Source organism: Stenella coeruleoalba (genome assembly GCF_951394435.1).
Source record: "Stenella coeruleoalba genome assembly, chromosome: 6".
Taxonomy (NCBI): domain Eukaryota; kingdom Metazoa; phylum Chordata; class Mammalia; order Artiodactyla; family Delphinidae; genus Stenella; species Stenella coeruleoalba.
The window spans coordinates 40,898,948-40,926,412 of record NC_137151.1 but is presented as its reverse complement, the minus strand read 5'-3'; the positions used below and the strand labels follow the sequence as shown (position 1 = coordinate 40,926,412).

The 27,465-nt window shown below is 36.1% G+C and overlaps 1 long non-coding RNA gene across 9 annotated transcripts in view; it reads left to right on the top strand.

Annotated features, from left to right (window-relative positions):
* Positions 1–26,790, top strand: part of LOC307188246 — a 63,713-nt gene extending 36,923 nt beyond the window's left edge. For 6 of the 9 annotated variants that reach the window (XR_013828857.1, XR_013828858.1, XR_013828859.1 and 3 more), the window contains 3 exons: positions 3,100–3,173; positions 3,442–3,519; positions 26,717–26,785. This is a non-coding gene — a long non-coding RNA (uncharacterized lncRNA). Of the gene's footprint in view, positions 1–3,099; positions 3,174–3,441; positions 3,520–10,494; positions 10,603–26,716 lie in introns of all 9 variants that reach the window. The other 3 variants (XR_013828856.1, XR_013828863.1, XR_013828855.1) reach the window with 3 other exon arrangements.
* Positions 26,791–27,465: the final 675 nt, after the last annotated feature.

The following is a 27,465-nucleotide window of genomic DNA, read 5'->3' as shown; positions in this document are numbered from 1 at the left end:
TCATGATTTGTCTAGTCACTCCTCTCTTCTTCTCTGTACATCTGACAAATTTGTACTCATTTGTACTTATTACCTGAGATTAGTTTTCAAACTTAGATGTTTCTCCAGCATATGCTTATCATTTTTATTAACCCACTCTTTTTCTTAGGTGATTTAGACAGATGAAATTTTACATTGTGATTTGTAACTAATTCACAAGACTTCCAACTTACAAAATTACAAATTACACATACAGCAATCTATTTATTCAAGTAGATTATACATAATAGATCACTGTATAATAGATTACTGTATATTTGAATAAATAAATTACTGTATGTGTAATTTTTTGGCGGTAGAGACACCACAAAATATTTTGACTGGCAAAGTAGGAGGTTTGTGGCAAGTGAGAATTTTCACAGTCTTCTCAACCTGATGCGTGTACTTTAATTGAAGAAATTAAAGCACAGATTTACTTGGTAGAGAAAATAAAGCCAAGACATATTAATTAGGAGTTTTTCAAGGTTTAAAAGCATTTTTAATTTTTAAAACAAATGATAAATGTCCATGGTTAGTATTGCTCTAAAATGAATTCTTTAGCTGAATTTTCCTTTTCATTCCCTTGATTCTGGTCATACTGCTTATATCATAGTTTAATGTGCTGTGTCAATTGGAGTTCAACCAGAGAAACAGAATCAGTTAGGAGCTATGTTTTAAGAAATGTATATCATGTGATTGTGAGAACTAGGAAAGCAAGTCTGAAATCTATAGGGCAGGCCATCAGGGAGTACAGGCTAGGACCTCTGGTGCATGGGATGAGACTGCTGTCCACAAGCAGAATTTCTTCTTCAGGGAAGGCTCAAGGCTCAGCTCTCCTCTTAAGGAGCTGGGTAGCAGGTAGCCAAGAATTTGTTCCAGGGAAGTATGGAGACAGTGGGGTACAGGACCACATGTGAACTGAGGCTCCAAGTCCCCTGGCTCCATCATCCAATCAGACTTTACTTACAAAACCCAAATTCAAAGATGAAATTAAGAAAACAAAATGTCAAGACAATGACCACAAAGCATTAAACCGCAAACAACAAGGCACCCTTCTGAATGTGGGGCCCTGGTGCAGACTGCACTGGTTAAATACATGTCCATGCAGCCAGCCCTGAGCTCAAGCCTGAGATAACTCATGCCTCCCAGAGAACAGGGCCTCCTAAGAAAGGAGGAGAAACATTTACATACCAGAGAAACATCTTCTAACCAAACCCTGTACCATCATGGTAGATTAGCTCTGCAGGAATGAAGGGTCACTAATGACCCATTATGAGAATTCCTTCATTCTGGCAAGGATAGGTTAAGGATAAATATGTGACTTGGTCTTCCTTTTTCTCATTCACTTATTCATGTTTATTAATTCAACCAACAAATATGTATTTGCTAGCATTCTACAATGTCCTAATCTTTCTGCTCGTTTATAGGGACACAACTAGAAACAGTGTATGGTTTCTTCCTTGGAGAAACTTACTCTTAAACATACTAATATTATATTCCCTATAGTTCCTGGCATATTTAGCCAAACAACCTAATGCTTATTTAACATAAAGTAAGCAGTGAACCTGACTGAATGTGAAAATGTGAAAGCAGAACTATAGGTAGTCTATAAATGAACCTTAACCTTAAAACAAACCCTATCTTTCTGAAATTATTTCAACACTCCTTAAATGTACTGATTCAGGGTGTCCATTTTCTTTTCCTGCAGTGAAGCATTAAATTCACACTGGTTTAATTACATTGCAAAGAGTCTGAATAATGAAGGAGAGATGCCATGTATTTGAGATTTTTAAGTCTTTCTACATATTTTATCATGAAAATATTCAAGATGTGATTGAAAAAAATCAGTTGTTTTTAAAAGGTCATTTAAAATAATAATAAATAACATTCTCACTATTTTAAAAAGTCATATGCTTAGTCTTACATGTAATATTAGTTAGGAATATATTCAACTATGAGTAATAGAAAACCCTAATTAGTGGCTTAAATAAATTAAGGTTTCTCTTTTTCACATAACAAGAACAGAGACAGAAAGATGCTGTCATTAGTTCAGTGGCAGAACATTTTGGGGCAGCTGTCTCTGATATTCTAGTGGCCCTTCCCTTGTGTGTTTTATTCCAATGGAGCTACAGACATTATATCATTACGGTAGTGGGTGCTCAGTCAACATGTGTTCCTATCTTTATGCTAAACAATTCTGAGAATAAGTATGCTTTCCTTTTTTTTGTGCTAGTCAATTCCCATTTCTATGCTAAATAACATTGGGACTAGGAAGAAAATAAGTTAACTATTTGTTTCAGAAATTACTTGTTCCTTGATAAGCTAACTGTGGGCACTGACTCTTTGCTTATCAAGGCCTGCTTCAAGACCCTCACCTCATTATGTTCATCTGTTACAAAACTATCATGTCATATACTCTGCCATTTCAGGCCCTAAAACCCTAAAAATATCCTCCTCTAACCTCCCCTTTATGAGACACTCCCAAGAATCTCTCAAAGGGGTATTCTTTCACAATGTAGGGTGATCAGTAAGTTTTTCTGGAATTTTGTTGGACATACCAGAGCAGGAAGGAGGATCTCAGCCGTATATGTCCCACTTATCAGGAAATCAAATGTTTCCAGAAATAATTACAGTGGCATTTCATTTAGATTTCACTGGCCGGAACTGCCTGTAACTAAAGGAAAAGGTAAGGGAATGGGAAATCAATCAAGATGTAGCACCTGCAGATTTCCACACATGGTCACTCTAAAAAAAAAAAAAAAAAAGAAGGTTCTTTTAGCGAGAGAGAAGATGATGAACAAATGGATACCAGGTAGGCAACTAAACCATGGATGTCTTTTCCCGAATAATCAAAAGAGCTTCATTCAAAAGAACATAGGATAAAATTTGGAAGAAAAAAATGTCCAAAATTTAAGACCTATTGGAGAAAAGGACTGAAACATGAAGTTGGATATTCTTGTAAATGGAAGCAAAGATCTCAGTCTTCCCGAACTCAAATAAAAATAGCCTAATTTAAAAAAAGAAGATCAAAGAGCTAATGTGTATATTTTCTGCATAAAAATAATAATTTCTCTATTGCAGATAAATGCCTAGAAAACTAAGAGACAAAGAACATTTGCTCCTTTTTCACAGCTTGGACGGCAGTATTTTTGAGAGTGAGTATTTTTTCTTTAGGAGAGTGCATGTACGTGTATGTGTGCACACACACACACAATTGGTTCAAGAGTCTGCATTGAATGACTGAAAAAAGCAAATGTTCCTGATATCCCTACCATTCAGAATGACAGAGAAATTGAAACAGACCCTATCTGGGTAACTAAGGAGATCAACAGAAACTACTCAGTATCATGCTAAAGCTCTCCCTTCTTCATTTCCGTGGTTCTCTCCCGAACCTTTCCTTCTCTCTTCCTATCTCACATACAGATGCATACTGGGGAATTAATTTTTCCAGACTAAAAATTCAAATCTGTTATGTGGATGAATGCTCTGAATTGTTGAAAGGTAGGTGACAATACTCATGGTGGAGATTGGGAGAAGGTGGTACCTTGAGAAAGAGAATAAGGAATCCAACAGCAAGGGTACCCACAATGGGACCCCCTTACAGATAGCTGAATGTCTTAGTTAAGTTTCTGTGGACATAGAAAAAGTCATATTTATGGTACAAATTTACTGAAAATTTGGAGAAATTATACAGAATTACATCATGGGAATATAAATATCTAAAAGAAATTCAAATATACAGGTAAAACCTTTGGAGTGGTATTGTGGGACAAATGTGAAAATGAATAAAGAGAAACGATAGTCCACTCCATATGTCCCACTGAAAAAGCACAGGTAATATGTAGATGGTTGTGTTCAGCTATTCCAGGAAAGTGAGTATAGGGTTACATGGCAGAGCTGAATGAGATGGAGAAGAACATCATGCTAAAAAATAGTCTGAGATCAAAAATGTCTGCTTTCTGTCATATGTCTGCGGAAGGTGAACATTGATGAAAAGAAGGTTAGGTAGAAATGGATGCTTGGGTTACATTCCATCAGAGTCTTGTGCTGCAGAACGCCAAGCATTTCTCAAAAACACATTTGCTATAAATGATTAACCTGATTCTGTTCACAAATAGTATAGTTTATGATTGCTCCCATCCGTAAGGTTTGATAGTCTCTGTCTCTTCTTCTTCTTTAAAAAATTTACACCATATTAAGCTTCTCCTTTTCTGAATTCCTCTTTTCATTTATGTGCTTTATGTACTATGTACTTGTTTTATGGACTTTCCTAACATTAAATGTTCCCCTTTTAAGAACAAAAGCTGTATATATTCTTTGCATCTCCTCTAGAAGCCAACACAGCATTGAAGAAAAAGTTCTTGCTCAATGAATACATATTGAATTAAACAAATTAAATAACAATTCCAAAGACATTTGAATGTATTTAGACCGAAGGTATTTAGAATGCCTACGGCATAACCTTAGACTTTTCCAATAAGAAAAAGGTTGTCAGGAGGAGTGATTCATGGTGAAAATGGATAACATGATTATATAGGAATGTGTGTTATCTCACTTTTCTAAATTCTCTTTTACAGCCATTGAATCTGAAAATAATAGACGTGGCTTATTCATGGAAGATATTGGAAACATCAAAATAAAAAACTCTTTAAATTTTTTCAAATTCATGTATTAAAAACAATTCAGTTATTTTATTGGGAGAAAGTTTATTAATCCAAGGCCATTATCATTATCTCAATATAAGACTTAACAAGAAAAAGACCTAGCAGTTTTAGTGACATATATTTATTGGAGTGATATTGATTAAGAACTATGGTATCTTTCCCTCAAATAGTATGTAAAATCAAACTTCTTGTACCCAATAATTATTTTTCTTTACCTTCTTAAGATGGCCTTATATGCTGCTTTCAAGATATTAGGTTGCATAATTTCCTTTAAAATTCATTATAAAGACAATATTAATATTTTGAGGAGATTCCACCACTGTATTTCTACAAAGAGAGGCCATTTAAAGGGTTCTGAGCTTGGTCATTGTTAAGATATTAGTGTACTTACTTGGCCTATTGTTCCTTCCACTGATCCTTTGTCTCCATTTTTTTTTTTTTTTTTTTTTTTGTGGTACGTGGGCCTCTCACTGTTGTGGCCTCTCCCGTTGCGGAGCACAGGCTTCAGACGCGCAGGCTCAGCGGCCATGGCTCACGGGCCTAGCCCCTCCGCGGCATGTGGGATCTTCCCGGACCGGGGCACGAACCCGTGTCCCCCGCATTGGCAGGCGGACTCTGAACCACTGCGCCCCCAGGGAAGCCCTGTCTCAATTTTAATGAGACATTTGCTTTTTTACCCCCAGCATAATTTTCCTCCTTGGCAAGTTGCCAACTCAAGCAGTTTGGAACCTCTGAAAACATGATAAAAGTAGACATAGAGGTATGAACTGTATTTAATTAAATTCTGTTCAGGACAAGTAAGTAGAAGAGTGATTAATTGCTGTTCACATACCTTTCACCTACTTTTGTCAGGAGACTGTACTGGGAAGAGGCTTACTGCTAGCTTGATAATCACCAGGGTTCATTCATGTTTCCAGATGAAACCTGGGCTAGAGTTCAACCACACTTAATGCTGCATAAGCATGGCTGCCTCCTGGCACACCAATTTTATGCTAGAAGTTTGGAAGGGATCTACAGGAATTTCTTTGCATTTGGAAATAACAGTAACAATTTGTACACAAAGAATAACCATGTACATTACAGTATCTAAATGAATGTACTAATATCTATTTTTTCTCTTTCTATAAAAAAGAGGATATTACCAAGCAATCTCACATATTTTTGTCCCCATACATAAATAATACAAAAGAGGAAAGCAATAAGAAAAAAATATGCATTTGTTTTCTATTGAAAAGATAAAAAAAACTGAATGTGCTTATAACTGAGTTCATTTTCTGCTATTAAACATTTATCATGCACACATAATCAGTGTGGTTATCTGTCAGGAAACCTTATTAAACCAGAAATGAATACTGAAAAATATCATAATTAAACACTATTTTAATTTACTTGTGAAAAAATAGAATGGAAGATGGTGGTACTGATGTTACAGTACTAATAGTATCTGCCATTACAATGCTGTAATCAGCTTTCAACAATGTGCATGAATAACCCAGTGCTAGATTTGAATTGTGATTAATAACTTAAAATGTGTAAAGAGTAAGATTCCACCAAATACAAGTTGGGCAGCATGAGCACTAGATGAAAAAAGGTCAGAAACAACCAATATACATGGTAGTAATAATTATCCTTTTCAACCGGGATGAATGTCATAGTTTCTATACACACACACATACACACACACACATATTGCAATATTGTTTTCTGAAAATCAATCCAATATTAGGAAATGTGGCAGCAATTTGTATATAACTTGGGTGGTAGTATTTTATTTTTCTTCTTTTTCTTATTAATTGTATCTAAGTCAAACAGACCAGTGTTCAACAAGGTTGTTAAGTAAGTGAAGTGTTATAAAAGATGTAACCAATCTGTTTAGGAGGAAGATTTTGAGTATCAGCATGTCTTTTTTTTTTTGCATGAAGCTTTGAGCTGGAATAGCTGGTCCTTTTTCTTCATTTCCTGTGGCATCTAATTTACTGTCTCTGAAGAGTTTATACGCACAGCCGCATCTCAAACAACATGAGATCAAGTGCATTTTATATTCTTTGACCAAAGGACAGCAGACTTCTGTGGGTTTGGTTTTTTATGGGTAGATTTTCAGCATCCTATTTTTGCCAAGGGGTCTATAAAGTAGCATCACTGAAGCTGTCAGCTTCCCTGACAAGATTACTTGAAAGCAGAACTGTGTGAACTAGTGGAGGTATTAGTTCAGCCCAGGCTCAGTGAGCCTCACAAATAGTTTAATCTGCAGTGTGTCCAAGCCAATAAGAAGGGGAGGCCAAGTCAGGGTTTGAGCAGTTTTGTTAGGAACTTTGTAACTTTGTAACTTTGTAAGGAATCTTTTTGTTTCTTTCTTTTTTGTTGTTGACTATTTTTGAACTTTTTGAGCTGCCATTTAAGATTCCAATTTTCACACCTTTGAACATCCTAGGTTTTCTTGGGCATAATTAGGATTATATTGTCAGATCAAAGTTGTAGGGGATATTTGCTACCAATGTTTAACATAAAATCAAAGCAGGTTTCATTTTTTAAAAAGAGGATTAACATTCAAAAATAACACCAACTTATGCACATTCCTCACCAAAGCCAATTATCCTCCTTGAAAATACTTGATGTATTAATGTTAAAGGTGCTGTAAATATAACTCTACAGATATATTTCTAAATTTTATACCATAAATATAGCTAAATATCATGCAGTCGGGGCAGAGGCTCTGTAAGCAAACAAACATGATATAAATTTCATATTTTACAACTTATTAAATGTATGACCTTAGGTAACTTGTTTATACTCTCTGATGTGTAATATCCTCACTTTTAAAGTTCAACAATGAAACCTTTTTGATAATGTAGCTATGAAGATTTAAAGAATAGGCCAGTTGTAACAGGAAAATAAAATTTGCTATTTTTTTGCGGTACGTGGGCCTCTCACTGTTGTGGCCTCTCCCATTGCGGAGCACAGGCTCCGGACGCACAGGCTCAGCGGCCATGGCTCAGGGGCCCAGCCGCTCCGCGGCATGTGGGATACTCCCGGACTGGGACACGAACCTGTGTCCCCTGCATCGGCAGGCGGACTCTCAACAACTGCACCACCAGGGAAGCCCTAAAATTTGCTATTTTTTAAAAAGAGAAATAATGCCGCTGATCGTATGTTCTAAGGAAGTATTAGGACACCATTGGACAAGCATTTTTAACAGAGAATACGTGGTAATGGGATCTAGTTTATGAACACAGGTTTGCAGCTTGGAGGAGGGCCTGCACACTGATTCAGGGTTAAAAATGCACTGATTCAGTTGCTGAGGGATCCCGCATAATTCACTTAATTTTCCTGAGACCACCTCCCTAAGCAGTATAAAGAATGTTTTGAATAGAATTATTCATACAACTCCTACCACTTCTAACATTCTATCTTTTCATCTGGGGTATTATAACAAAACTGTTAAACATCCTGCATGAAAACATTCATTCCCAACAATGAACAGTTCAATTAAACATCAAATTCCAGAACATTGAAATTTTTGTGGTTAAAAATGTCCCTAATAGAACAGACAAAAATGAGCTATAAAACATTAAAACACTTATTTGTGAAAGTGTCTCTATGTGAATCCATTTTGTTGCTAGTAGTTGAAAATCTGACCCAGATTGTTGTAGCTTAAAAAACTTGGGGAGGCAATACAATTGGTTCATTCACTTTCACAGCCCAGGAGTAGCTGTGGTCTCCTGTTAATCTTTATCTAGCAACTGATGTATCTAAGACTTAGTGTCACTTTCTTTATTTCTTAAGGTTGTTACAGTAATCAAAAATTCCTCTTTGAATTCCATGTTGTCTGTCAGAAACTTGTAGAGCTTTCTGCTATTGTCTGAATGTTTGTGTCCTCCCAAGATTCATATGGTGAAATTCAAACCTCCAAAGTTGATTATATTAGTACATAGGGCTTTGGGAGAGAGTAGGTCAGGAGGGCGGTGCCTCCTGAATGGGACTAGTACTCTTATAAAAGAAATCCTACAGAACCCTCTAGCTCCTTCTGCAACCCAGTAGAGGCCAACAAACAACCATGATCTTGGGCTTTCAGCCTCCAAAACTGTGAGAAATAGATTTCTGTTGTTTATAAGCAACCCAGTCTGTAGTACTTTGTTATAGAAGTCTGAAGGGATTAAGAGACTCTCCCATCCTAATGTAAATTGGTGCAGGCACTATGGAAAACCCTCTGAGTTTGGTCTTACTATTATTCCATTTCATGGTGGGAAAACTGACATCATAGGTAGTAACTGATAGCGTTGAGACTTCAAGGCAACTAACCCTACTTTAGAATCATGCTCTGAAATGTCTAGACTATAGTGCTCTCAAGTTATAAAAACTAATTTCAAAATCGTAACAAATAATATAAATGCAGAGTCAGGAGAGCTTGAAAGAAGGTGCAAAGGTAATTTATGCTGCCATTTCTATATTCTTCCACTGAGGAACTCAAACAGTACAGAAGGCTGAATGGAGTTTAACAGTTAAGTGACATCAATTTTTTTCTACAGAATATTGAGTTATATTCAGCTTTTATTAGAATAGCTGATGACAGGAAATTGCAAATAATTTATAGTCATTTTGAGACCATTTAGTGTGTTTTTAAAAACTAATTGCTTGACTTGAAAATTAACCAGGAAATTAGCGTCATATTATAAAACAGTTGATTATGGTCTTGTGGTTCCTCTTCCTTTATGAAGGAAATTTTGATGTCCTTTATTTTTAAACAACTTAGTTTCTGATTCATGAAACTATACCTCTATTCTGCTAGCCAGTAAACTGTTCCAACCTCTTTGCCTCTACTTCTACTTTTTAAGCTTATCATTTGATTTAGACATTGTATGATCTTTCATTATGGTATGGAATACAAAGAAATCAAAATCCTGTCGTAGAAAATTCTAACTGGTATTTGCTATTTCAAAGGTCTTCTCTGACATCATAATAAATAATTATTTCAATATTCTTCTTAACTTCCCAGGAAAAGTAGTAAGGATATACTGCTTATGATGATGGAAGTTACTGCAAAATTTTTTTAAATCAAATTTTCTGGACCTGGAGTTATTTGATCACAATATAATTTGATTATGTAGATGTAACTTGAATATATAGGAGGGAAAATTATGATGCCAAAATGACAGGATTCTGCACTGGTTTCATAACTCTCACAGTGAAATCAATTCATAAATATTACAGATTTTTACACTCAGAAATTCATTTTAACTTTGATCTGATTTAATCTCTCCCAATTATCTTAAGGATTATATTGTACCTACTTTGGAAAATGAAAAACAATTCTGACCTGACCTGATAATCATCATATTATTAATCCATTGCCAACATATAGAGCAATTAAGATAATTTAATAGTTTCTTATTTTCTACCCACCTACTTTGTAAGTCTTTAACATGAGTCCAACATTTACTACCTAATTAAGTCACAATGTAACTTGAATTTTAAGTTACATCTTAGTAACATTCAAATGCTGATTAAAATGCTAGACTTGTTAAAATTTAAAACCAATGTTCTGAGTTTAGGGTGAAAAGCAATAAATTAATTTCTTTTAACAGGAACATTTCTCCTGTGAAGACTCACTCCCACTCTTCTGATATTAGAACTTAGATTTTCTTTGTGGGTCTTCCCTACCCTTACTTATTTTTCTTTATTTAATGTTTTTGACCCTATTCCTACATCCAAAGGTAGGCATAACAGATGGGACCCAAAGAGATGCAAATAATATTTCCTGGGTCTTTCATGAAACAGAAGTGTCTCTTATCCTTTTCCCTTTTCTTCTAGCTAGAGTGGCATAAAAGTATAAGGTCTCAAGATAATGTATTCACTTTGGTACCAAAAAAAGGGAAACCTGGTATTGCCAGTGGACCGCCCCAAGAAAACTGAGAACAAAGAGGTAATACTGGAGAATGTTGCTGTGTAAAGACAGAAATCAGGTTACTCATAGCATTGTATTTACTCTGTATCAAACCTTCCCTAAAATAAATTCTACTGAAGGTATTTTCAATCCAATGAGCCAATAAAACTCTTTTCGAAGACACCTGCTAACTAGATTTCAATATTTGTTTCCAGTTCCATTTTCTCCCTTGAGGTAAATTTACATAAGTATATTACATAAATATTAAGTGTACTATTCCATAAGTTTTTTTTTTGCGGTACGCGGGCCTCTCACTGTTGTGGCCTCTCCCGTTGTGGAGCACAGGCTCCGGACGCGCAGGCTCAGTGGCCATGGCTCACGGGCCTAGCCCCTCCGCGGCATGTGGGATCTTCCCGGACCGGGGCACGAACCCGTGTCCCCTGCATCGGCAGGCAGACTCTCAACCACTGTGCCACCAGGGAAGCCCTCCATAAGTTTTAATATCTACATATTCCCATGTAATGCATCACCATCAAGACATATTATTCTTACAGAAGTAATTGCATGCTGCTTTCTAGACAATCATCCAAGAAGCCAACTACTTTAAAGTTTTTTAATAGTATAGATTAGTTTTACTAGCTTTCATATAAATTGGAACCATACAGTATGAATTATTTTGTGTCAATCTCAAAATAATGTTTTTCAGATTCATCCATGTTTTTGCATGTATTAGCAGTCTATCCCTTTTTACTGCTGAGTAGTATCCTATTTTATGAATATATGACCTTGTTTTCCATTCTCCTATTGAAGGACATTTTGGTTGTTTTCAGTTTTTGACCATTATGACTAAAATTGCTATGAGCATTCATGTACAGGTCTTTGAGTCAGAATATGCTTTATAACTATTTTCTATATTTTGCCCTTGCTCTGTTTTTTTCTTTTCCTTTCTTTTTATCTTCCATTCTTTTTCTGCCTTCCCTGGTTTTAATGTAACATTTTGTATAATTCCAATTTCTCTCCTCTCTTAGTATATCAATTGTACTTCTGTTTAAAATACTTCACTGATTATCTTTCAGTTTGCAACATATATTTACAACTAATGTAAGTTTCTTTTTAAATAACCTTATATGCTTCATAGGTAGTGTTCCTACTTCATAAGAGAGTATTCCCAAACCCTCCCATCCCTTATAATATTACTGTCATTTTCTCACTTACCCATAAATTACACCTGATACCTTGTTACTGTTTTGATTTTTAGTAAACGGTTACCTGCTAGATAAAAGAAAAAGAAAAGAAATATTTTTCACTTAGTTTTATGCTCTTCCTTTCTTTATGAAGAGCTGAGTTTCTGACCTATTTTATTTTCTTACTCGCTGAAGAACTTCCTTTCACATTTTTGCAAGACAGGAGTGCTGGCAACAAATTTCTGTTTATCTGAGAGCCTTTATTTCCCCTTCACTTTTTTAAAGACAATCTTTATTGGAGTAAAATTGCTTTACAATGTTGTATTAGTTTCTGCTGTATAACAAAGTGAATCAGCTATACATATACATATATCCCCATATCCCCTCCCTCTTGTGTTTCCCTCCCACCCTCCCTATCCCACCCTCTAGGTGGTCACAAAGCACCAAACAGATCTCCCTGTGCTTCCCACTAGCTATCTATTTTACATTTGGTAGTGTATATATGTCCATGCCACTCTCTCACTTCGTCTCAGCTTACCCATCCCCCACCCCATGTCCTTAAGTCCATTCTGTACTTCTGCATCTTTATTCCTGTCCTGCCCCTAGGTTCTTCAGAACCTGTTTTGTTGTGTTTTTTTTTTAATTCCATATACATGTGTTAGCATACGGTATTTGTTTTTCTCTTTCTGACTTACTTCACTCTGTATGACAGTGTAGTTCCATCCACCTCACTACAGATAACCCAATTTCATATCTTTATGGCTGAGTAATATTCCATTGTATATATGTGCCACAGCTTCTTTATCCATTCATCTGTCATTGGACACTTAGGTTGGTTCCATGTCCTGGCTATTGTAAGTACTGCTGCAGTGAACATTGTGGTACATGACTCTTTTTGAATTATGTTTTTTTCAGGGTATATGCTCAGTAGTGGGATTGCTGGGTCATATGGTACTTCTATGTTTAGTTTTTCGTTTGTTTGTTTGTTTGTTTTTGTGTTACATGGGCCTCTCACTGTTGTGGCCTCTCCCATTGTGGAGCACAGGCTCCGGACACGCAGGTTCAGTGGCCATGGCTCACGGGCCCAGCCGCTCCACGGCATGTGGGATCTTCCTGGAATGGGGCATGAACCCGTGTCCCCTGCATCGGCAGGTGGACTCTCAAACACTGCGCCACCAGGGAAGCCCCTACTTTTAGTTTTTTAAGGAACCTCCATACTGTTCTCCATAGTGGCTGTATCAATTTACTTTCGCACCAACAGTACAAGAGGGTTCTCTTTTCTCCACACCCTCTCCAGCATTGATTGTTTGTAGATTTTTTGATGATGGCCATTCTGACTGGTGTGGGGTGATACCTCATTGTAGTTTTGATTTGCATTTCTCTAATGATTAGTGATGTTGAGCATCCTTTCATGTGTTTGTTGGCAATCTGTATATCTTCTTTGGAGAAATGTCTATTTAGGTCTTCTGCCCATTTTTGGATTGGGTTGTTAGTTTTTTTAATATTGAGCTGCATGAGCTGCTTATAAATTTTAGAGATTAATCCTTTGTCAGTTGCTTCATTTGCAAATATTTTCTCCCATTCTGAGGGTTGTCTTTTCGTCTTGTTTATGGTTTCCTTTGCTGTGCAAAAGCTTCGAAGTTTCATTAGGTCCCATTTGTTTATTTTTGTTTTTATTTCCATTTCTCTAGGAGGTGGGTCAAAAAGGATCTTGCTGTGATTTATGTCATAGAGTGTTCTGCCTATGTTTTCCTCTAAGAGTTTTATGGTGTCTGGCCTTACATTTAGGTCTTTAATCTATTTTCAGTTTATTTTTGTGTATGGTGTTAGGGAGTGTTCTAATATCATTCTTTTCCATGTAGCTGTCCACTTTTCCCAGCACCACTTATTGAAGAAGCTGTCTTTTCTCCATTGTATGTTGGAAGATTTTTAATCACAGTTTCAATTTCAGTGCTTGTTATTGGTCTGTTTATATTTTCTGTTTCTTCCTGGTTCAGTCTCGGAAGGTTGTGCTTTTCTAAGAACTTGTCCATTTCTTCCAGGTTGTCCATATTATTGGCATAGAGTTGCTTGTAGTACTCTCTCATGATCCTTTGTACTTCTGCTGTGTCAGTTGTTACTTCTCCTTTTTCATTTCTAATTCTATTGATTTGAGTCTTCTCCATTTTTTCTTGATGAGTCTGGCTAATGGTTTATCAATGATGTTTATCTTCTCAAAGAACCAGCTTTTAATTTTATTGATCTTTGCTATTGTTTCCTTCATTTCTTTTTCATTTATTTCTGATCTGATCTTTATGATTTCTTTTCCTTCTGCTAACTTTGGGTTTTGTTTGTTCTTCTTTCTCTAATTGCTTTAGGTGTAAGGTAAAGTTGTTTATTTGAGATGTTTCTTGTTTCTTGTGGTAGGATTGTATTGCTCTAAGCTTCCCTCTTAGAACTGCTTTTGCTGCATCCCATAGGTTTTGGGTCATTGTGTTTTCACTGTCATTTGTTTCTAGGTATTTTTTGATTTCCTCTTTGACTGCTTCAGTGATCTCTTGGTTATTTAGTGTCGTATTGTTTAGCCTCCATGTGTTTCTATTTTTTACAGATTGTTTCCTGTAATTGATATCTAGTCTCAAAGCGTTGTGGTCAGAAAAGATACTTGGTATGATTTTGATTTTCTTAAATTTACCAAGGCTTGATTTGTGACCCAAGATATGATCTATCTCGGAGAATCTTCTATGAGCACTTGAGAAGAAAGTGTATTCTGTTGTTTTTGGATGGAATGTCCTATAAATATCAGTTAAGTCCATCTTGTTCATTGTAGCATTTAAAGCTTGTGTTTCCTTATTTATTTTCGTTTTGGATGCTCTGTCCATTGGTGAAATTAGGGTGTTAAAACCCCCTACTATGATTGTGTTACTGTCAATTTCCCCTTTTATGACTGTTAGCATTAGCCTTATGTATTGAGGTGCTCCTATGTTGGGGGCATAAATATTTACAATTGTTATATCTTTTTCTTGGATTGATCCCTTGATTATTATGTAGTATCCTTCTTTGTCTCTTGTAGTAGTCTTTATTTTAAAGTCTATTTTGTCTGTTATGAGAATTGCTGCTCCAGCTTTCTTTTGATTTCCATTTGCATGGAATATCTTTTTCCATCCCCTCACTTTCAGTCTGTATGTGTCCCTAGGTCTGAAGTGGGTCTCTGGTAGACAGCATATATACGGGTCTTGTTTTTGTATCCATTCAGCCAGTCTGTTTCTTTTGGTTGGCACATTTAATCCATTTACATTTAAGGTAATTATCGATATGTATGTTCCTATTACCATTTTCTTAATTGTACTGGGTTTGTTATTGTCTGTCTTTTCTTTCTCTTGTGTTTCCTGCCTAGAGAAGTTCCTTTAGCATTTGTTGTAAAGTTGGTTCGGTAGTGCTGAATTCTCTTAGCTTTTGCTTGTCTGTAAAGGTTTTAATTTCTCCATCGAACCTGAATGAGATCCTTGCTGGGTAGAGTAATCTTGGTTATAGTTTTTTCCCTTTCATCACTTTAAGTATGTCCTGCCATTCCCTGCTGGCTTGCAGTGTTTTGCTAAAAGATCAGCTGTTAACCTTATGGTGATTCCCTTGTATGTTATTTGTTGCTTTTCCCTTGCTGCTTTTAATATTTTTGCTTTGTATTTAATTTTGATAGTTTGGTTCATATGTGTCTTGGTGTGTTTCTCCTTGGATTTATCCTGCATGGGACTCTCCGCACTTCCTGGACTTGATTGACTATTTCCTTTACCATATTAGGGAATTTTTCAACTATAATCTCTTGAAATATTTTCTCAGTCCCTTTCTTTTTCTCTTCTTTTCTGGGACCCTTATAATTCGAATGTTGGTGTTTTTAATGTTGTCCCAGAGGTCTCTGAGACTGTCCTCAATTCTTTTCATTCTTTGTCTTTATTCTGCTTTGCAGTAGTTGTTTCCACTATTTTATCTTCCAGGTCACTTATCTGTTTTTCTGCCTCAGTTATTCTGCTATTGATTCCTCTAGAGAATTTTTAATTTCATTTATTGTGTTGTTCATCATTGTTTGTTTGATCTTTAGTTCTTCTAGGTCCTTGTTAAACATTTCTTATATTTTCTCCATTCTATTTCCAATATTTTGGGTCATCTTTACTATCATTACTCTGAATTCTTTTTCAGGTAGATTGCCTGTTTCCTCTTCATTTGTTAGGTCTGGTGGGTTTTCACCTTGCTCCTTCATCTGCTGTGTGTTTTTCTGTCTTCTCATTTTGCTTATCTTACTGTGTGGGGTCTCCTTTTCGCAGGCTGCAGGTTTGTAGTTCCCATTGTTTTTGGTGTCTGCCTCCAGTGACTAAGGTTGGTTCAGTGGGTTGTGTAGGCTTCCTGGTGGAGGGGACTAGTGCCTGTGTTCTGGTGGATGAGGCTGGATCTTGTCTTTCTGGTGGGCAGGTCCACATCTGGTGGTGTGTTTTGGGGTGTCTGTGGACTTATTATGATTTTAGGCAGCCCCTCTGCTAATGGGTGAGGTTGTGTTCCTATCTTGCTAGTTGTTTGGCATAGGGTGTCCAGCACTGTAGCTTGCTGGTCGTTGAGTGGAGCTGGGTCTTAACGTTGAGACAGAGATCTCTGGGAGAGCTTTAGCTGTTTGATATTATGTGGAGCTGGGAGATCTGTGGTGGACCAATGTCCTGAACTCTGCTCTCCCACCTCAGAGGCACAGTTCTGACACCCGGCTGGAGCACCAAGACCCTGTCAGCCACACGGCTCTCCCTGGACAGATTCCTGGAGTCTTCCTCCCTGAAGCGTTCAGAAGTGCTACTAAAGGAGGTGGGGGTGGCAGGATGCTGGGGCCACTTAGAAAAGGGAAGAGGGAAGAAAGAAGTTTCCCCTTCATTTTCGAAAGATAATCTCACTGGGTACATATTTTATGTTGGTGTTTCTTTCTTCCAGTAATCAAATGTATCTTGGTTTCTGAGGAGAAGTCAGGTATAATTCTTATCTTTGTTCTTCTACAGGTAAGATTCTCCCCACCCCAGTCCCTGGTTTCTTTCAGGATTTTTTCTTTTTCTGATTTTCTGTAGTTTGAAGATAATATACCTAGGTGAAAAATTTGGGGCATTTATTCTGCTTGGTATTCATTGAACTTCCTGGATATATGTTTAATTTGGAGGAATTAACATTAATTTACATTAATAATTAATTAAAATGAGTTTACATTAACATTAATTTGCAGAAATTATCAGTCATTGTTATTTCAAATATTTCGTCTGTTCCCTTCTCTTATTCTTCTACTACTGGTATTCCCATTCCACTTATGTTCCACCTTTTGTCATTATCCCAGAGTCTTTTGATATTCTGTTCTTTTGTTTGTTTTTGCTCTCTTTGCCTTTTGGTTATTAAGGATTCTATTGATATATCATCTAGCTCAGAGATTCTCTCCTTAGCCTTCCCTGTCTAGTAGTAAGCCCGTCAAGGGCATTCTTCGTTTTTGTTACAGTGCTTTTTACCTCTAAAATTTGTTTTTGGTTCTTCCTTAGAATTTCCACTTACGTTGCCCATCTGTTCTTATATGCCATCTACTTTATCCATTAGAGCCCTTTATCATAATAATCATAGTTTTTAAAAATTCATGGTCTGATAACTCCAACATCCCTATTATGTCTGGTTTTGATACTTGCTCTGTATCTTCACATTTTGTTTTTTGCCTTTCAATATTTTTCTTGATAGCTGGACATAATAGACTCAGTAAAAACAACTGCTGTAAATAGATCTATATTATATACACATATATTATTACACATTTTATGTAATGTGCTGGTGAGGTGTAGAGGGAGGGGAAGCATTCAACAGTCCTATGATTTAGGTCAGTCTTTTAGTGAGCCTGTACCTCTGGACTGTGAACTTCACATACGTTATTCATTTTTTTTCTCCCCACTTAGTATGGATAAGATGGCTAGAGTGGGCTGGAATTGGCTATTTCCCTTCTCCCACATGGAAGGATAGAGCAAGCTGGAGCTGGGTATTTCTCTTCCCCTGGTTAGTTAGGCTCTAGTAATACCCCCAGTATATTAGCCTCTGTTTAACTAGTTTCCCTTGAGGGCAAGCCTTACTAAGAAAAACAGAGTGCTATAGCGTATTTCAAAATGGTTCCTTTTTCACTTTCTCTGACACAAGCTCAAGGGGATTTTTCTCCTTTATTTATTATGGGCACTTGGTTGAGCTCCTGGAGGTAAATCTCACAACATTGCAGGGTCCCCCATGACTGGGTAGCCCTGGAGTTTTTAACTCCCAGACTTGTGTACACTGAGTCTCCAGCAATTTATCAATTACAGTGCAGGTCTTCCTAACCCAGCACAACCCACAGCAGTTTCTGCCTGTGATCTCTGCTCACGGAAAGCACCCTTCCCTGTATTTGCCTGTCTGCCTCTCCAACATCGGGAACTGTGGTTTGTCCTGTGTCCTCTCCTCTCTTATGAATCCAAGAAGAGTTGTTAACTTTTTAGTGAACAACTTTTTGCTTTTTTTTAGGACAGAGTGCACACTTCCAAACTCCTTATATGTAGAACCAGAAACCAGAAGTCTAAATAATCTCTCCATTAAACTTTTTTCAATTAACCCTTGAGTGTGTTATCTCGAGAGATACCAAGATCCAAACTGAAACAAACATACTATAAAAATACTAATTTGATTTCTTATTCAGAAGTAATTTTATTTTAAAGCTAATGTAACTAGTACTTTGATTAAGATGACTTATGAGATGTAGCAATATAAAGCAACTCTATTTTGTTTATCCCATTGTTCTTTGAAATGTACTCTGAACAGCCAGGATGAAAACTGGGGTGGGCTCCATGACATTTATGGCCACTCTAAGATTTAAAAATAAAATCGTATTTGAAGTTTCCAAACAGTCTCAATTCAGCAATAAATGGGAAACTCTGTTACTTCAAAATTTGAATTTGATTTTATACTGAAGATGTACTACTCCTCTCCCATGTTTATTCTTGCTGTACATGGGAAGTCTAGAGTCTAGAAGTGGGGTTAAGTTATCTATCTCCTCTTTCTTCAGAGATATTGACCCTTCTTTATCTTTCTACATTTAAAATGAAATTTCTTTTCATACTTGTAGGACAAAGAGGTAAAGGAAGAAATAGCCATATGAAAGTTTTTACTTTTCTGATACTGTCATGAGCTACTTTATCCTTTTTCTGTATGTATCAGCTATTTAAAGCTTAATCCCACTTTTGTGGGTTGTTATAAGTTTTCTTCACAGACTCCAACCTGTATTTCATGGGATCTCTTACCCTTGGTTCTCTTGATGACGGTGATGCTTTCTCTTTTGATTTATAGTTTACACCTCTTTATGTAGTCCTTGGACCTCTAGCAATAGCTCCAGGATTTTTCTGTCATCTTTTTTTTTTGCTGTAGCATAGGCTCCGGACACGCAGGCTCAGCGGCCATGGCTCACGGGCCCAGCCACTCCGCGGCGTGTGGGATCCTCCCGGACCGGGGCACGAACTCGTGTCCCCTGCATCGGCAGGCGGACTCTCAACCACTGCGCCACCAGGGAAGCCCCTCTGTCATCTTTTAATTAACCTATTTTAAATCGTCCTTCTTTGATAGGATGTAAGATAAACCCATAATTTATCTCTCTGGTTGTAACTGAAATCTGGACTGTGGAAACCACTTGTACGGTCTATCAACTTACTATTTTTAAAGTTCGATACTTTCAAAAATGTAGTCCTTTTCTCAGCAGCCACAAATTTTTTCATTCAATCTCTTATCTTTTAGATTTTGATATAAAACAAATACCTATCCACTGGCTACCCCAAACTCTACAGGAGACATACTAAGGTCTCAGAGTCGTTTGTTTGTTTGTTTGTTTGTTTAAGAATTTGCTTTCTTGAGCTATTGATAAAAGTCAGGATTCCCCACTCTTCATTCTTGAGGAAGATGAGATTCATAGAAACCTCCTTCCCAAAAATTCATTTAAAAATCCTTCCCTGACCCTATTTCCTACTCCTGATCCTTTTGCATTATTGGTTTTGGTAGAAGGTTTAACAGTTTAGAAATAATTTCTTTAAAATTTTTCATCACAGTATGACATGTCACTTTGGAATATAGTATGTATTTTTTTCTTGGCCCCTTAATAGAAGGTTTCATTCAACATGCTGTTACAGTTCCATCTTCCTTTTTGTCATTGCCACATTCTGCATCTCTACTTACCTTTCCCCCTTTTTTAAAAATGGAATAAGTCAAATAATTCCTTTGGTTATTTGTGTAAAGAAAATGGGGTTCATTTTGTGATGGCTTTATTTCACTTTCATCGTATTGGAACTGTTCTTGCAATATACTGGGACATTTGCTCATATTTTCTTTACCCACATTTCCCAGCTATTTCGGGTATAATTCAAGCCTCCTTTTTACCCTTTTTCAAGTCTCATTCAAATCATAATGGCATATGAGGAACAAGGGCACAGAGAATGGAGACATCTTCTTTTTCATTTTCTACTAATCAGACAATGCTTCTAGCCCTCTCCAGAATTTTTCATTGTAAGAGTTTTTTTTAATATTTTAACAACTAAATTGTATGTTAGTGTTTCCGATTTTTCTCTTCCATATGGTTAAATTAATAAAATTCCTTCGTCTGGCTTATCTCTCTACTTGTGATAAGATATAAATCAGATAATTACCAACCTGGGGCAGTTTTAGAAGTCTGTCTTGTTCCACAGAGAAGCAAAACCTTCCCTTGGTTGTCTGCCCACACTGGGAAGAGCCCTCAGAAAAGAAGCAAAAAGCGGACATCCAAGAGCTCTATTCCAGTAATCAACATCTGATGTCTATCTGATTTAGTATTTTTGGAACCTGCTCTCTTATACTTGATTCTGATACAATAGCATGGTTTTATTGTATGGATAAACTTTTCCCATTGTTCTCTTGGGCTCCAATTAAAATCTTGGATTATAAAGCACAGGTTTTTAGGGCTGCAATATGTATATAGTTTTATATAATATTTGTGTAACTAAATATATAACTAAATATTCCTTTTGTAGCTAAAATAATGGATCCTGGAACGACCAAGGCTTCATCAAGGCCAGGCTGGGGAAAAAATCAGCTGTCCTTACTCTCAGGGAAATATTCCTTTCATTGCACATTTTTGCTTGTTTCTTACATATTTACAAATACTTCTTTTTGTGCCCATATTCTTTTTTTTTTTTTGCGGTACGCGGGCCTCTCACTGTTGTGAGAACCCGTGTCCCCTGCATCAGCAGGCGGACTCTCAACCACTGCGTCACCAGGGAAGCCCTGTGCCCATATTCTTGACTGGTCTAGATTTTTTATTTCATATTTATAGTCTCAGACATAGTTTTCATGGCCTGGTTTGCCTGACACAGATGTCAGGTCAGGTACTTAACTATCAAACTTTTTTTTTTTCCTTGTTCATTAAAGTTTGTACCAAAAAAACTCAAAACAAAACAAAAAAACCCCTCACTGCACTTCTCATCAGAATTCATATTAGTGGCCCTTATATGCACAATCTCTCTCTCTCTCTCTCTCCATCAAACAATAGATAACTCTGATTGTAATATTTTGCTTAGGGGACTTACTCTGTCCCACTGTTTCATCTGGATACTTGCCTCCTAGACACTAGTTCTTGATCTACTTGATTTCATCTGTCACTTGGTCATTCACAGGTTGCTGATTATGCAGTAGATAAATCACAAGAGATTTTGTCAAATGATAGACTGTGTTAATGAATTGTATGCAAGGATAGGGTTGCCAGACGAAATATATAATGCTCAGTTAAATTTGGTTTTCAGATAAACATACTAAAAATAATTCATTGCTTATCCAAAATTTAAATACAACTGGGCATCCTGTATTTTTATTTGCTAAATCTGGTAACTTTACGAAGAGAGCACGCTTTATTAAGAATTTTTATCACAATATAATCACACTACATAATTTTTCTTTATTCTTCCCTAATCTTCATTGTATCCAATTTCGTGTAATTCTATTAGATTTAGTTCCTATCTAATTTTTCCCATTCTGTTTGTATGCTTACCATTGCATAAATAACTCCAAGGACTGTAGCTGTGGAAAAAAAAATATCCTGTTGATCTAAGTTCTTTGACTAAGCACTCTCCTGTGTGTTTATGGCCTAGCATAGAATTAATTATTTAAGTGCTGGATATCTTATCACCCTGTGTTTTAGCCCTGTATCACTTAGAGTCCCATAAAACAACCAAATCAGTAAATGAAGATAATTTTAATAAAAAGACTTTTCATAGACATGTGGACAGGGTTAAGAGACCCAAGAAGAATGGCAAAGCCCCAGAGACTAACTATGATTAATATTTGTTAACACCACTATGCCTGAAGAGGATGGTGTGGCCAGAATCCAGCAAAAGCTATAGCCCTGGGAGAGAAGCCACCCTAAAGAAGCAGTGCTGATGGTTGGGGAAAGTATCTAGTGTTCAAACGAGGAGCTGGCAGTAAAAGCATTGAGGGAACAACTACCCTGACCTCCCTCTTCTGCTCTTAGGACAATTGGGTCTACCATTATTCAATCCCATCTAGAAACCAGAGAGGAAAGTAGCCCAAATGAGGAACTTCATGGAGGTCAATACCAAGGAGCTAGAAAGTGAATCTGAAGAATAACTGGCTCAGAACATGAAGGAAAGATTTTCAACAATTTAAATATTTAAATCTATCCATAAAAAGCATAGGAAAACCTTTTTTAAAAAATATTAAACATTGGATTCCAGATGTAAAATGAATAGTGTTACTTTTTATTAAATAGTGAGCTCCTTAGACATTATGTTAAGGGCTTTTCCACAAATAGATTTTGTTCATAAATGTAGAATTATTGGTTGCAGAACTTACTCTTTTAAAAGATGTTCTGAATGATAATAACCAATGTGCTCTGAGGGAGGAATAGAAATTAGTAGCTTCAGATATTGTTGGTGGAAGTGTATTTTGTACAATTTTTGTAAAGAACAATTTGGCATATTCTATCAAACATTTAAATGTGTCTAGATCTATAATCTGAAAGTTAATGTGCAGGAATTTGTATTAAGAAAATTATCAGACAATTGTATATGGTTCATATAGATGGTGTATTTATGAGAATATTCATTCATGGTCAGAAAACTTACAATCAAATTGAATATGTTAATAGATTATTTAAATAAATAAATTATGATACACCTATAAAATACTATGCCATCAAAGTGCTTTTGGTTTTATTATTATAGATGTGCACTATATAATTTTATATATAACTATATAATATAATTTTAATTTAAAAAATTACAAAGTAGAATATAGAATATGATCCCACTTACATATTGTCTTTTCCTGAATGTCACAGAAATGGAATCATAGCAAATGTAGCCTTTTATATTCATTTGCTTTCACTTAGCACAATGTTTTTGAGATTTAGTTATATTTTCACATGGTTAATTAGTTTATTGCCTTTTATTGCTGAATAATATTTCATTGTATGGCTGTAACACAACTTGTTTACTCTTTCAATAGTGGATGGACATTGGGTTGTTTCCAGTTTGAGGTTATTATAAATAAAGCTGCTATATACAGTCATTTACAGATTATTTTGTAGGAGAGTATTTTATTTCTCTTGGGTAAGTACCTAGGAGCAGAATGTCTGGATCTTATGGTAAGTGTATATTTAACTTTAAATAAAAAACTTCAAAACTCTTTTCAGAGTAGATGTTCCATTTTGCATTCCCATCAGCAATATATGAGAGTTACAGTTTATTTCTGAGTGTTTTACACAAAACATTGATTACTTTTATCATCATCAGATAATACAAGAGAACTATTTCTATTTAGTTGATGAAATATTTCTATAGGAAGAAAAAACTGTGGGGACTCAAGCTGAGAGTAAACATATAAAGGCCATTAACAATGTGTGTTGTCTATGCTAGAATAAAATAATATATCAACAAATAAAGACAATATTAGGGCAATTTTTACATCTTAAATTAACAATAATTATTTTATTAGGTTTTTTTTTTAATTCACCAAACCTCAATAGTTTATGTCTGATACTCAATCCACTACTATGTCAAGGAGACACTTAGAAATGTATCTTACTGTAGATAATAAACATTCTAAAAAGCTTTTTCCCCTGATTCTGGTTCTTCACTCAGGATTTAATGCCTTTTTGATTGTGAGATGACTCCATTGTTTATTTGTCTTCCTAGTTCTCTTTCTTTCAGCACGAGACAGCACAGTAAAACTTGAGAATATTTTTCTCTTATCTTTTGTCTTCTTCCCTAAACTTTTATTATTAAAATCTACACTGATTTATTGCCATCTGCTCTATTTCCATTTCCCATTTCAGATTCTATTTTTTCTTTTGCTAATCAGTTCCCACAAAAAATGACTCAAAATTCTCACACACTGGAAGTGGAATTTGTTTACTAGAAATTTGCAGTTAAATATTGTTCTGCTTTTCCATGACTTACCAGGGTACCAGGGTACATCTAATTTCAAAGAGGCAAGAGAGATGTAAATTGTGCAGGACTGATTTATTTTATTCTCACTAAGTTATTTATTCAAGGATTTTGTTTTTCTCTGTACTGTTGTCACTAAATAATTGTTGATTTGCTCATCTTATATTTTGAGAAGATATGCAAAGTATTTTTTTAAGAAAGGACTATGCCCTGATTACTTCAATCTGAAATGGTTTCAACTCTCAGATCTGTGTCTTACTCTACCATTTACTAGATGTTGCTTTGAAATTTATCACGGTCCTCTCAAAGGAATTTTGAAAGGCCACTCTGTGCATGCCTTTGCCTCCAAGCAGTGTCACTCCTAATTACAGGAGGCAGTGTGGCAAGAATCATTTGTTAGGGACAGATGAAACCATGACGTATAACCAACCTATAACTTGCCCTCATCATCAATTGAGCACTAGTTGCATAAATTACTTTTACTGAGTTCAGTATACATTTTATTAGTGCTGTTCCCCTTCTATTGCTCAGAATGCATATTGCTAACCTATTAAGTAAAATCACTTATAGATGTAAATTTTTATGACTTTTTAAATGTTATTGTATGGCTTGTTAATTGTTAAAGTGGTAAATAGCTCCTAGAAGCTCATAGGTACTAAATTATATTTTGTAGCCCTTAGCATTTAAAGAAAGAATTTATAAGATATTTGTCAAGCTAAGAGTTTTGTAAACTTGCTGCTTTTTAAAAAAATTTTATTTATATTTTATTTATTTTTATTTTTGGCTGCACTGGGTCTTTGTTGCTGTGTGCAGACTTTCTCTAGTTGCAGCAAGCAGGGGCTACTCTTTATTGTGGTGTGTGGGCCCCTCATTGCAGTGACTTCCCTTGTTGCGGAGCACAGGCTCTAGGCGCGTGGGCTTCAGTAGTTGTGGCACACGGGCTTAGTTGCTCCACAGCATGTGGGATCTTCCCAGACCAGGGCTTGAACCCATGTTCTCTGCATTGGCAGGTGGATTCTTAACCTTTGTGCCACCAGGGAGGTCCAAACTTGCTGCTTTTAATATATAACTGTACAAAAGAAATTTGGATAATTAGAAGATAATACCAATGCCACATTAAATGGTCACTGTCACAGAATAACAAACATCTTCTTTCTAGTAGATTAGGAAAGAAAAATATTATGAAATAGAAGGATTATGAATTTTAGCTACTGCTACAAACTGAAAATATAGCTTTCTAGGTCATTATACCAAATCTATGCTTCTCTGTAGAGGGCTGCTTACAATTCCCATTTATTTAAATATTTATTGTAGATACGTGCAGTGATTTTTTTTTTTTTTTTTTTGGCCGCACCATGCAGCTTGTGGGATCTTAGTTCCCTGACCAGGGATTGAACCCAGGCTCTTAGCAGTGAAAGCACAGGGTCCTAACCACTGGAGCACCAGGGAATTCCCAAGCAGTGATATTTTTGAGCTATTTTGGCTCTTACTACTGCATGTATTATTCATGACATAGTAGCCACAGTACCATAATTATAGAATGAATGAAATCAAAGCTCATAGCAGTTTTTGATATTCAATTCCCTGGTCATCATTGAAGGGTTGCCATTAGATTTAACTCTAGATCCTTTTAAAATATGACTATCTAGTTTCCAACTATTGACTTACATTCATGAGAGCAGAGGCCCAAGCCATGTGTTTTTTTAAAAAGTGACCCAGATTGACATGACATGCCCACTACATTAAGAATCTTTTTATCCTTCTAGTTTATAATTTATAACTAGGAAAACCAATATCCAGAATTTTAAAGAATTTACTCAGTGTCAAAGAGCTAGTAAGAACTAAAATTAAAATCAAAAGTATGTTGACTTCCTGTTATACCCATGAGGTAAAGGACAGGCAGAGCAGTCTCCAATCAAAGCCATAATAGTACAGGCAGAGTGAGCATCAGCCTTTTCCCAATCCACAGATCCTTCCAGGCAGTGATGTTAATGAATAGAACTGGCAAGATAACACTCATATGGAAATACATGTATTAGATTGCTAGGGCTTCAGTAACGAAGTACCACAAACCGGGTGGTTGAAATAACAGAACTTTATTGACTCACAGTTCTAGAGGCTAGAAATTCAAAATCCAGGTGTTGGCAGTGTCGGTTTCTTCTGATGACTGTGAGGGAGAATCTGTTCCATGTCTCTCTTGTAGCTCATCGTGGTTTGCTGACCATCTTTGATGTTCCTTGGCTTTAGATGCTTTATGCCAATTTCCATCTTCATGTTCACATGGCATTCTCCCTTGTATGCTTGTCTGTTTCTGTGTCCAAATTTCCCCTTTTTATAAGAACACCATTCATATTGAATTAGGGCCCACCCTAATGACCTCATTTAACTTATTTTAAATACCCTATTTCCAAATAAGGTCATATTCTGAGTTACTGGGTTAGAGCTTCAACATGTCTTTTATGAGGGTCATAATTCAATACATAATTGTCTTCACAGAGACCAGAAGAGAAGGAGCAGCTCAGCAGACTAAGAAGCTCTCTCCTAAACACAGGATCACCCTTTACAGTAAGTTCAAATTATTTACCTTCATAACATGATCCTTTCTCTGAGGTACACAGCCCTTGAAAACTTCACCTTAGCTCTTTCCCAAAGAGGGACTGTTGAGAATCCTGTAGTTCCTCCTCTAATTATTGTTTATTTAATTTGTGCTTAAAAAATAATATCATTAGTGTAATGCGGAAGTTTAATTACTTGGGTAATGAGTAGTCCAACTTGAAAGAAACTTTCAAACTTCATCCATAAAATAACTAATATGGGCTTTTCTCCCTTATTTGTGTGGTTGTTTTCTAGTTAATTTTCATTCTCCATGAAGTCTATACACTCTCTACAGTTTTGTCCAAAATCCATTAATTTAATCCATTGTGTTTACAAGTTAACACTTACACCTAACACTTATGCCTCTCACTTTTACTGTATAATAGTCTTGCTTTCTGAACACATTGCCTTTCTATTAAACACACATTACTGCTTTCACCTTGTAGAGTAGAAATTTTTCCTTCTCTTCATCTAGAAATATTGTCTCTCTTCTTGGAATTGCTTTTCTCCCAGCTCCACATATTTGGTTCCCCTAAAGAATACTGTGTTCTCACTTGATTCTACTCAAGAAAACCACAAAGGATTGGCCCAGGATTTTTCATCTAGATTAACTGGAGTCCTACCCCAGGACTTTTGAACTTGACACTAAA